The sequence below is a fragment of the Penaeus monodon genome, chromosome 39 (genome assembly GCF_015228065.2).
Source record: "Penaeus monodon isolate SGIC_2016 chromosome 39, NSTDA_Pmon_1, whole genome shotgun sequence".
Lineage (NCBI taxonomy): Eukaryota > Metazoa > Arthropoda > Malacostraca > Decapoda > Penaeidae > Penaeus > Penaeus monodon.
In genome coordinates this window covers 24,616,414-24,629,190 of record NC_051424.1, presented here as the reverse complement: position 1 = coordinate 24,629,190, position 12,777 = coordinate 24,616,414, and the positions used below count along the sequence as shown (strand labels likewise).

Genomic DNA, 12,777 nt, shown 5'->3' with positions numbered 1-12,777 from the left:
CCGTCCGTGTGCTTTGCAGACAAGGGCAGGGGGAGAACGAGAGGCGCGGCGAGCGGAGGCGAGGCTCAAGTGGCCCAACTCGTGCATGATCGCCCAGTGCCACCCAGCCCTGATGGCACCTCGTATGAAGTTACATTGTCGTGAGCGGTCGCTGAGTGCCATTGATTGTGTGATGGATGTCCGCGTGAGGTCTTCTGCCCACTTTGGCCTTTACGTGGCAGGGCATAAGGGCGGCATTGGAGTACGGGCGCCCTGGGCGGCGGTGTGCGCAGGCCCCCATCCCGCGCGCCTCGGGGCCGGCGCTCGGACCTCGGGCAGATACTGCGCGCTAGATGGTATTCAATAAATGGCCATCCAGGATGTGTTTGTGTACGTCAGCGTGGGCGCGGGGCTGTATTTATAGGAGGTGATCTTATTGGGGCTTTTTATGCTCTCGCTTGAGACTACTTCTCCTTCCTTTACTTTGTCTTTTGTGCTTTCCCAATCGCCTTCGTTCGTTCTTCCCTCTTTCTCTCTCTCTCTCTCTCTCTCTCTCTCTCTCTCTCTCTCTCTCTCTCTCTCCCCTCCCTCCCTCCTCCCCTTCCTCCCTCCCTCCCTCCCTCCCTCCCTCCCTCCCTCCCTCCCTCCCTCCCTCCCTCCCTCCATCCATCCCTCCATCCCTCTCCAACCTTCCCTCCATTTTCCCTTCCCCTCCCAGTTTATGTTTGATATCGCTAACAAAATTCTTTTTTTCACTCGCAGGTAAGCAGGATGGACGTGTGCACCAGAGGCTGAGCTTGGGACAGTACTTGCAGAACACACGGAAATGACAGCTGCAGTCTCACAAGCAGCTGCGTAAGTTTTGTAAGGGGTTATGTTTTTGTTTTTTTTTGTATGTACGTGTGTGTGTGAGAGATTCTCTGATAACGAAGATTAATCGCTTCAAGTTTACGATCTTTATCAGTTGTGAAGGCTATATGATTTCTGATCTCGGAGATTATGCCATGATACTGATACCGTCAGTAATAACTACGATTATAATAGCGGGCACACCAACTACTACTACTGCTGCTACTACTACTACTACTATGCTGCTGCTGCTGCTGCTGCTACTACTACTACTACTACTACTACTACTACTACTACTACTACTACTACTACTACTACCATCACCACGACCACTACCACCACTACCACTTTTGCAAAAACCGTTGCCCTTACCACACACCCTGACGACTTCCACCAGTATAATTAACAAAAGCAACACAAAATCCTCGCGAAACAGCTGTTTATCGGACTCCAGAAAAACCCAAGACTACGAAGCACGTGATCGGAGTACAATGTAAACAAATCGCGACATAGCATTCATTACCTCGCTCGAAGAGACTGTCTGTCGGGAGTTTTTTTTTTTTTTTTAAGTTTAGTTTAGTTTAGTTTTGTTTTGTTTGGAAAAGGGAGAAAGGTGGAGGAGGGGCAACAAAGCCACGAGAAAAAATAAGGAGCAGGAATAACATTAGATAACACAGAAGGAGACAGACACAAAATATATAACGAGAACAAATGGAAAAAATACGAGGGATAAATACGAAAGCAAAGAGAAAGAGAGAAGAGAAAAGGAAGAACAAGAACAAGAGGAAAGGAATGAGAATAATTGAATGAAGAAAGAAAAAGAACAAAAGAAGGGAAAGACCATCGTACGAGGCAATAAATGAATTAAAGAAAGAGAACAAGACAAAAAATGGATGAAGAAGTAGAGAGAGATGAATAGACGTAGACAAAAGAGAGAAGCAGAACAGAGAGAGAACAAGACAAGAGATAGAACGAGAAAAAGAGGAAAACACAACAATAATAAAAAGAAACGAAACAAGTAGAAGGCGAAAGAGAGAACACTAGCAAAATGAAAGAACAAGAACCAGAGGAAACAAAACACGAACAAGACGAAAGACAGACAACAAAAAACGAAAGAGAGAACAAGAACAAGAGGAAGGAAGAAGAACAAGAGGAAAGAACAAGAACAAGAGGAAACGACGCGAACAAGAGGAAACGACGAGAACAAGAGGGAATGACGAGAACAAGAGGAAAGAAAAAGAAGAAGAGGAAACGACGAGAACAAGAGGAAAGAACAAGAACAAGAGGAAAGAACAAGAACAAGGGGGAATGACGAGAACAAGAGGAAACGACGAGAACAAGAGGAAACGAGGTCAATAACCCAAGGAGGAAGAGAGGAAGAGGAACAAGGTGTTGAAGGATAACGTTATCGAAGCAGTTATGAATTAAGGTGAAAGTACAGCCTTCCTCGCGGCCTGGCGGCGGTTTCCCTCTCGCGCTCCGCCCCCCTTCCTCCTTCCTCTTCGCCGTCTCCTTCTTCCCCTTCTTCTCCTTCTTCGTGTTCGCTTTGTGCTCTTCTTGTTTTTTTTTTCTTTTTTTTTCTTCTTCTTTTTCTTTTTTCTTCTTTTTTCTTTTTTCTTCTTTTTTCTTTTTCTTTTTTCTTCTTTTTCTTTTTCTTTTTCTTCTTCTTAATCTACTTCTTCGTTTTCTTATTCTTCTTACTATTGTTATTTGCATGATTTTTTTTTTTTGTTCTATTTCTTTTTCGTTTTCGTTCTGTTTAGTTTCTTTTTGTTCCTCTTCATTTATCTGTTATGCCTTGCTTTTACTTATTTATTTTTTATATATATTCTTCGTTTTCTCCTTGATCTCTCCGTTCCCTGCTTCCTCCCTTTTCTAAGAAAGGCGAGGAGGGAAAGAGAGAATTTTAATGAGGTTGCGCTCGGTGCTAATGACCCTCCCTCCCCCCTCCTCCTCCTCCCTTTCTTGCCCTTACCCCCCTCTCACCCCGCCACCTTCTCAGGCCCCTCCCCTCCCCTTCCTAGCCTCCCCCTCCCCTCCCCTCCCCTCCCCCTCCCCTCCCCTCCCCTTCCGAGCCTCCCCATCGCCTCCCCTCTACCACCTCCTTCTACCCCCTCCTCCCCCTCTTTTATCCCAACCACCCCTTCAACCCCTCCCCAGTCCCTCCCCACTCCCTCCCCACCCCGCCCCTTTCCCCAGACAAGGTCAGAAGTGTTGCCCAAGGTCATCCGAGGCGAGAGGGTCAATGTGACGAGTGCGCGAGTCACCCCTAAAAGCCTGTTGTCCTAAGTGGGTGTGGGTGTGTGGGGGAGGGAGGGGGTGGTGGCGGAGCGGGAGGTGGTGAGGGAGGTAAGGGGGGAGTAGGAGGGTGGGGAGGAGGAGGAGGAGGAGGAGGAGGAGGAGGAGGGTGGGGAGGAGGAGGAGGAGGGTGGGGAGGAGGAGGAGGAGGAGGATGGGGAGGAGGAGGAGGAGGAGGAGGAGGAGGAGGAGGGGTGGTGGTGATAGAGAAGGAGAAGGGGGAGGAAGGTGTCTGATGTGGAGTGGGAGTGGGAGGGAGGTGGAAGTAGAGGGGAAGGGAGTTGTTGATGGGAGGGAAGTGGAGGCTGAGGTGGAGGGAGGCGGGGGTGGCGGGGCGGAGGTGGTGGAGGGTGGAGCTTGCGGGTCGCGGAGGTGATGGAGATGCTGGAAGAAGAGTTTGTGGAAGTTGGTGATAAGGGAAAAGTGGAAGAGGTGGAAGAGGAATGAGGTGGAGGAGGAATGACGTGGAGAAAGTATGGTATAATGGATGCTTGTGAAATTTGGAGGGGGGGGGAGGTGATATTTTACAAGATGAAGAAATGTCAAGAAGATGTTGGTGAGTGAAGATGAGTAAGAAGGAAAAGAAGGGGAAGAAGGAGAAGGAAGAAGATGAAGATTGAAAGAGATCAAAATAATGATAATAATAGATTTGAAAATAGATAATAACAGGGGAAGTAGAGAGAATATAAAGAGAAAAAAAGAAAAGAAACCAAGCGTGAGAAAGAGTTAAGAAAAAATACTTAACAAAGAAGGGAGTCAATAGGCTATGATGAAAGAAGTAGAGAGGGGAAGAGAAGGGAAGTGGAAGGAAGGGCAAAATTACCATCTTACTTGAGGGATAATGAATGGAGGGGAAGGGAGAGGCGGGGAAGAAGTGGAAGGGGAAGAGAGGGAAGCAGAGGAGAGGAGGGAGGGGAGCGGAGAGAGGAGAGGAGAGGAGAGGAGAGAAAAGAGAATGGAGGAGATGAAGACTGAGGGGAAGAGAGAGGATAGAGAGCAAGGGGAGAGGGAGAGAGGAAGCTAAAGAAGGAGGGAAGGGAGGGAGGGTGAGTGTGTGACCGGGTTGGGTTAATGGTAACAGACACCTCTCAGTGTGAATGGTTGAAGGGGGCGGATGAGGGGGTAAGAGGGGGGGGGGTGACGGGATGTGGGGGAGTGTGATAGGATGGCGGAAGGAAGGGGAGGGAGAGGAAGAGGGAGTGGGTGATGGGGAGTGAGAGAAAAGGGGGAGAAACAGGAAAAATACACTAAGACACACACACACACACACACACACACACACACACACACACACACACACACACACACACACACACACACACACACACACACACACACACACAGCACACACATACACACACACACACACACACAACACACACACACACACACACACACACAACACATACACAACAGATGCACCTACATACACCCTCCCCCCCTTCAACACAGACGAGCCTAATTAAAAAAAAAACAACAACAAACAACAACAACAACACCAGATTAAAAAAAAAAAAAAAAAAAAAAACACGAATGAAGAAGGAAAAGGAGGGAGAAGCCAAGGACAGCGCGCATGAGGATGTGAGGATCGTCCGGAGCGCAGATGGGGAGGCGAGGAAAAAATGAGGATAAACTAGTTTGTCTCGCTGGCCAGAAACTTGAATGAAAGTGGGAGAGGAGGTGAGGATGGGCGAGGGGAGGGGGGAGGGGGGTGGGGGAGGTGGGGAGGGAAGGGGGAGTGGGGGAGAGGTGAGGATGGATGGGGGAATTGGAGGTGGAAGAAGAAGAGGAGGAGGAGGAGGAGGAGGAGGAGGAAGAAGAAGAAGAAGAAGAAGAAGAAGAAGAAGAAGAAGAAGAAGAAGAAGAAGAAGAAGAAGAAGAAGAAGAAGAAGGGGGGCTGGAGGTTGAGGAGGAAACGGAATAGGTAAAGGTGGGGGTGGAGGAGGGGATCGAGGTGTTGGAGGTGCACGAGAAAGTGGTGGAGGTAGTGAAGAAAAGAGAGTAAAGTGAGGGAGGGAGGGAGGGAGGGAGGGGGAAACAGGAGAAGGAAGGGGGGGGGAGTAGTCATGCGGGTGACCAGGACAGCAGTGACGTCATGTTTGCTGATGACCGGTGGGCGTGGGTGTGGACATCCCACCCCCACTCCCCCGCCCACTCCCCCTCCTTCTCCCTCTCTTCCTTCTCCCTTGGGCCGTGGAGGGCGTGCATTCCGAATCTCCTCGGTGAACATTGACCACCGAGGGAACTCCTGTGTCTGCATGTATGTAGGATTTTTTTGCAGCGCTGACAGAGATCACATACTTTTTAAATGCACGCGAACACGTACACTCACATGCGCACTCACACTCACACTCACACTCACACTCACACTCACACTCACATTTACACTCACTCTCACTTTCACTCTCCACACTCACTCAGTCACTCACTCCCCCCCCCCCTCCCCCGCACATTTTCAACACATCTATATCTACCTCATACGTGTCATCGCTATATTCGGAAAATTTGATTTAAGTGTTTATTTGCAGTTGGTTATTTTTTCATAGATTTTTATAGACAACGATTGCCCCAAATATTCAACTTTGAAAACCAGGAAATGTCAAGATAAAATATGTCACATCCATATTCGTATTGATATGGCCCGAGGTCACATACGAAGAGTAAGATGCACTGAAGTATATTTATGAGGTTTATGTATTCATTTGCCTACTGTTGGTTAATAGTTATTATAGTCATTACTATCTCGACTGAGGTTAATACTACCATCATGTTATCATTATTGTCATCAACATCTATGCTATCACTAATGACATCGTCACAACTACCATCACTATCATCACTGTAATAAAGTAATAATGATAATTGTATAATGTCAGTATATAAAAAGATATAATGAAGAATATTAATCGTAATGATTATAACATTCGAATAAACAGTAGTAATCCTAACAATCGTTATAAAGTTCATAACCGTAATGAACATTGATAATAGTAGTAAATGTTAATAATGTAATAAACATTGATAATTGTATAAGCACTGATAATCGTAATAACCATCATACTAAACAGTGATAATAGTGATAAAAGGATGGTCATAATAATCAGTGATAATCATAATAAACCTCGCGAATCATTCCCGCTCATTTTACGCAGAAGCGTTTCCACGAACACAGATAACCCGAAAAGAGCGTTACTTCAACCCGCAATTTTCTCGTCACTAATTGCTCATCATCATTATGTTAATGAACGAACAGCCCCTTACCATCATTTCCGCGTCTGTGAGGCCGTTTCCAGGGGTGGGGGAGAGGGGGGGAGCGGGGGTGGTTCAGGGACAAGTCATAAGGAATTCGCCAAAGCCTGGAGGGAAAAGGAGGGGGAGGAGGGGGGCAGAGGGGAAAGAGGGTAGGGGGAGGGGGATAGGGTGTTTAGAGAGAGGAGGGGGAGGGGGAAGGGGAGGGGGTGATAAGGGCGCAGAGGTTAGAGGATGGTATAGGGAACCAGGTTTGGGGGGGGAGGGAGGGGGATAGACGAGATAGGGGAAGGTGTGAGGGGGGGGGTGACTGAACTGAAGGGGATCTATATCCTTTTCCTTAGGCTTCTAGAGTCCTTGGCGATCCTGTGCAAAGGTGAATGTCATGGGCTGAGTAACTCTGGAACTTTGATGTGAATTTTGTATTATTTATTATTATTGTTGTTGTTGTTGTTGCTGTTGTAGCTGTAGTTCTTGTTATTGTTATTATCATGATCATTATTATTGCCATTATTATAATTGCTGCCAATATTATTACTATTGTTATTATTGTAATGTTAATATTAATGTAATAAAGTTAATATTAATGTAATAAAGTTAATATTAATGTAATAATATTAATATTAATGGTGTTATTAATATTGTCATTGTCATTCAGTCCTTGACTCGGTTAATTATGTAATGGTGTGAAAGAAAGGAAAAAGAAAATTAAAATCCGAAGTATTTGCATAGAAAAAATAAGGAAATATATAGTAGAATGAACCTAATAGAAGCAAGGAAAAAATATAGGGAAGTAAAACAACACAAAGAAAAAAATGGAAAAGTTAAAATATCAACAACAAAGAAATCGAAACAAGAACAAATCACAACGACGACCAACAGAAATCGAAACAGTAAAAAAAAAAAAAAAAAAAAAAATCAAAGAAACGCAGAAAACAATAAAACCCAACAAAAGACAAATCCCCCCCCCCCCCCATCCTGAAAAGATGAAATAAAGCCCGAAAGAGAGGAGGAACACGACCAGCACCAGACGAGGCCTCAGAAGCTCCGAGGCTCCGAACCGCGCGAGAAGTGGGGCCCCGAACGCAACCCGAATCGGACCAGACCTTCGGACGGTTCGGCGCCGGCTCAGTAACACAAGCCATCAGCCGGGGCGAGGACGCTATCAGGGCCCCATCAGATTATTGGAATGGAGTGAGAACGGCGAGGGCGGTTTGATGGCTCTAGCAGAGGTGGGGGGGGGGGGGGGAGAAAGAGGGAAGGGTGGGGGAGAAAGGGGGAAGGGCGAGGGAGGTGGTGGGGGAGAAAGGGGGAAGGGCGAGGGAGGTGGTGGTGGGGAAAGGGGGAAGGGCGAGGGAGGTGGTGGGGGAGAAAGGGGGAAGGGCGAGGGAGAGGGAAATGGTGAGATAGGGTGTGGGAGCAGGTGGGGAGGGAGGAGGGTGAGATAAAGGGCGGTGAGGGATGAAGGGGGAAAGGAAGGAGATGGTGAGGGGAATAGGGGAAAGGAGGAAGGGTGAGAGAAAGGTCGGAGATTGTGGGGAAGAAGGAGAAGGGAGAGGTAAGTGGAGAGAAAGGGGAAAGGAGAGTTAGGTGGGGAGATGCTGAGGAAGGGAGAGGGAAAATTTGGTGGAAAGGGAGAAAGGAAGGGGAATTGGGGAGAAAGGGTAAGGAAAAGGAAGTAAGTGAAGACGGAGAAAGGCGAGGAAGGTGGTGAAGGAAGGAGAAAGAGGGAGGAGGTGGGGAGAGGGGCGAGGAGGAGAAGGGCCTGAACAAGGAGGGGAGAGAGCTATTGCTGTTGGAGGGAAGGGAGATAGGGAGAAGGGAAGAGATAGTGGAGAAAGTAGAGATGAAGAAGAATGAAAGGAATATAAAGGATGAATAACAATGATGAAGATAACAATAATAGCAACAATGATAAAAATTACTAAAATAAATATTAGAAAAAAAAAAAGAAAACCAACAAGAAGTAGAGAAGCGTAAAAAGAAGAAGGAGGAACTGGAGAAGGAATTAGAAAAGGGGAGAAGGATGACCCTCGCCCTCGCTTGCCCTTTGTTGTAGTGGACATTGTGCGCCGGGGGGGGGGGGGGGTTGGAGGCCACGAACGATTGCTTAAAGTGAAGTCATGTTTGGATGCTTACTTCCACGAGTATTCATCTATTTATCCATCTGCTTGCCTTCTCTACTTGAATGCACGTGGGTGGCTGTGTGTGTTAAATTGGGGCATGTGCACATTTACAGATCTGGATTATCATGATCAACAAAATTATGGTAAATAATAAGCCATTATGGGCTGTTGTATGATTGCATGTGCCTTAGTACACATCAAACAAAAACAAGAACAAACCTTTCGGAAATTCAAACCATGCCATGCTGCCCACAACCGAAAGCATAAACAGAGTAACAGACAAAGGAATGCATACGAGGGCGGGAGGGAGGGGAGGAAAGAGAGGAGTAAGGAGAGAGGGGAGAGGGGGAGGAAAATGGAGGATGGGAGTAAAAGAGTAGGAAGAGGAAATGGATATAGGAGGAAGAGGGGAGGAAATTGGGAAGTACAATATAGGAAGAGGAGGAATAAAAAGAGAAGAGGGGAGAAGAGGTTATGGTAAAAAAAAATAATAAGCTCGTTAAAGGCTAGGATTCATAAAGGATCTAAAACCAATTAAATTTTTAAAAAGACGATCGAATGGCTTTTTCATTTCGCGTTAATAATGTTTTATCAAGTGTGGAGGACGGGATAAGGAGAGAGAGATAGCAGATAGTGATAAATGGGGGATAGGAGGGGAAATAGAAGATGCAAGTGGTAAGGATGAATAAAAGGGAAGAGAAAAGATACAAGTAACAGAGAGAAACAGAAATTGTATAGAATAAGATAGAACTGAAATTAATAAAGATAATAGATAAAGAAGACGAATCAGAGAAGAAATATAATCGAGGTGAATAAAACGAACACACAAGAAAGAAATAAGATCAAATAATAAGGAATAAGAAAAAAGAGAGATTAACGATAAAAATTAAACGAATGGAAGAAAAGACAAAGAGGAGGAAATGACGAAGAAAAGAAAAATGTAAAAAAGTGAATAGAAGAAAGGAACCTGAAATAACTGCATTTGAAAAAAACAGCTTTAAGAGTGAAACATTATGTTGCGGTTGTGGGGAAGAAGTAAAAAGGAGAATAACAGGAGAAGAACGGAAACAATTGGGAAATCCATTTGAAGAAAAACATAAACAGAATACTAGAAAAAAAAAGTAAAATAGACTAAGGCCAATAATGAATATTTTCTAATAAATGAAAATGAACTTAGAGAATTAACATAAAATGATGAAAGTCGACAGAAAAAAATAAGAGATGCAAAGAGTGAACAAGAAGACTTAAAAGTGAAAATTTTGAAGTGCGATTTTACCTTTTATAGAAGAAACATAATTTCTTGGTACAAGGGGGGTTGGAGAGAAAAACAAAACATATATGTATGTATATATATATATATATATATATATATATATATATATATATATATATATATATATATATGTATGTATATAAAGAAAATAGATAAAAGTGTGTTTGAGAACAGAAAATGAGAAAATGAAAATGGAAATAGAAGATGAATAGATAAAGATATTTAAACTTGTTCGATTTCGAATTGGTATTTCAGGACAGCGAAGATAATGATATATACTTGTTAGTCATTATGACAAAGTGTTGTGATGTAGCAAATATACCTATATGTGATTGTTATACGTATATCAGCATATAACTACGAACACTTAAAACAACTGCTTATAATACTGTAAAGATAATGGTATATAACAAGGCATTTACTCAAACGACATGTATACAGCGAATACACGGATGTACAATAACAAGCACAGTTAATGCAATGGCTTGTGTGCGCATGCGGACGAGTTTGTGCTGCAAGGGAAGGGTTTCAGATTAGCAATTTCATATCATTTGCTTAATGGTATACAATATGTGTGTGTGTGTGTGTGTGTGTGTGTGTGTTGTGTGTGTGTGTGTTGTGTGTGTGTGTGTGTGTGTTGTGTGTGTGTGTGTGTGTGTTGTGTGTGTGTGTGTGTGTGTGTGTGTGTGTGTGTGTGTGTTGTGTGTGTGTAGTGTGTGTGTTGTTGTGTGGTATGTGTGTTGTGTGTTGTGTGTGTGCGCGTGTACGTGTGCGTGGTGTGCATGTGTTTGTGTATGTATGTATGTGTGTGCGTATGTTAAGAAAGGGAAAGTGAAGGAGAAAAGACAAAGTTATTTCCTCAAGTATTCTTTCGTTTCATAATTTTTCATTTCCTCATTTTCTTCCTTCCTATGTTTGTGTTTCTTGTCCTACGCTGTAATCCTTGTAAAACAGATCCTCGCTCTTATTTCCTTCCGGAGCTTCTTCCTTGTTTCATATGCTTCATGTTTCTGAGTTTATTTGTTTGTTGTAAAGGAATGGTTGTTTGTAAATATTTTTTTCATATTTTTTTCCCTAGAGAGAGAGAGGGAGATGGAGATGGAGAGAGAGAGAGACAGAGACAGAGACAGAGACAGACAGACAGACACAGAGAGAGAGAGACAGAGATAGACACAGACAGACAGACAGGGGTAGAGTGGGGGGATGACAGACAGAGAGAGATTAAGATAGTGAGGAATAGAATGAGATCGAGAGAGATCGAGAGAGAGGGAGAGAGAGAGAGAGAGAGAGAGAGAGAGAGAGAGAGAGAGAGAGAGAGAGAGAGGTTAAGAGAGTGAGTAATAGAATGAGAGAGAGAGAGAGAGAGATTAAGAGAGTGAGGAATAGAATGAAACACAGACACAGACAGACAGGCAGGTGGAAAGAGTGAAAGGGAGAGAAGAAAAGAGCAAGAGAGGAGAGAGAAGCGTACCTGCGCAGTTAGAACTTCCAATGTTGTGAAGAACTGACACGTACAGAGACGTTTGTCTTCTGTGCCGTTTCTCTATGTTTCTCTTCTTGTCTTCAGCCGTTGCTTTCTTTTCCTTAATCTTCTTGCTCCTTTACTCTCTCTTCCTTCCATCTCTCTCACCCTCTCTTTCTTCTATTTCTTTTTCTTCTTTTTCTTTTCTTTCTCTCTTTCGCCTCCCTCTCTCTCTCTCTCCTTTCTCCTTCTCTCCTCTTTTCCTCCTCTCTTCTCTTTCTCCTCTCTCCTCTCTCTTCCTCTCTCCTCTTACTTCTCGCTCTCTCTCTCTCTCTCCCTCTCTTCTTCCCTCCTTCCCCTCTCTTCTCTCTCTCTCTCTCATTCTCTCTCTCTCTCTCTTCTCTCTCTCTCTCCTCTCTCTCTCTCTCTCTCTTTCCCTCCCCTTCCCTCCCTCCCTCCCTATTGCTACCCCGTCTCCCTCTCTGTCTCCCCCTCTCCTATCTATCTATCTTTCTCAATCCATCATCACTGAAATCACCACCATCTCCGACGTAAATGTTATATTTATTTATGTAGTCATTTACGCTCCAGGCTTGATCTGTGATTCACTTTGCTACACTTTCAACACTTCTCTCACGTTACAGTCAAGTGTGCAGTTGTCGTGACATTTATTAATTATTCGTCTAAATAATTATGTAACTTAGTTTATTGTAGTTGCATGATGTTTTCAAAAATATGCGACTGTATTTGTGGTGTTTGCTTGTTCTTTTTTTTGTATGTATTATGTATTATTATGACATGATTTGTTTTTTTTTATAGTTGCATGATTATTTATTTTTTATTGTTGTGCACTAGAGGTTAATTCTTCCTTGAGATAACATCCTGGAATCTTTCTGAGAATCCGGGCATCTTCCGGACGCGGCTTTCAAAGAATTTCCCCAGTTATTCGTGCCCTATTCCTAACCTAAACATCTTACATCCTCCTCATCCTTATCTCCTCCTATCTCTCTCTCTCTCTCTCTCTCTCTCTCTCTCTCTCTCTCTCTCTCTCTCTCTCTCTCTCTCTCTCTCTCTCTCTCTCTCTCTCTCTCTCTCTCTCTCTTCCTCTCTCTCTTCCCCCTATCCCATTAGCTCCCCATCTCCTTCACGCTCTTCCTCTCCTTCATTATTTCCCCACTCCGTTCCTCCTTCCCCTCACCTCCCCTCCCCTCATCTTTTACCGACCTGCCGGCCGCGGATAGAAGATTTTATCAGTATCATATCACTATCAACACCATATTGCAGGCGTTACTGTTGCAAGATCAACATATTCTCCCCTTGGCTAATCATTCCAATCACCTGATAGGGGGCGGTGCGATGAGGGTATCTTTGTTTACATTATGACGTCACGTTCGACGGCAGACGGAAGCTGTGAAGGGGAAGGGGAGGCGAGGTGCGAGATGTGCAGGGAAGTGTGTGTGTGTGTGTGTGTGTGTGTGTGTGTGTGTGTGTGTGTGTGTGTGTGTGTGTGTGTGTGTGTGTGTGTGTGTGTGTGTGTGTGT

At 44.5% G+C, this 12,777-nt stretch overlaps 1 long non-coding RNA gene across 3 annotated transcripts in view; it reads left to right on the top strand.

Annotated features, from left to right (window-relative positions):
* The window catches only part of LOC119597597, a 100,351-nt gene that overhangs the window by 39,970 nt on the left and 47,604 nt on the right, over positions 1-12,777 (top strand). The window contains exon 2 of one of the 3 annotated variants that reach the window (XR_005230850.1): positions 742-1,640. The exons of the other annotated variants lie outside the window; for them this stretch is intronic. This is a non-coding gene — a long non-coding RNA (uncharacterized LOC119597597). Of the gene's footprint in view, positions 1-741; positions 1,641-12,777 lie in introns of those variants that run through there. 3 annotated transcript variants of the gene reach the window in all.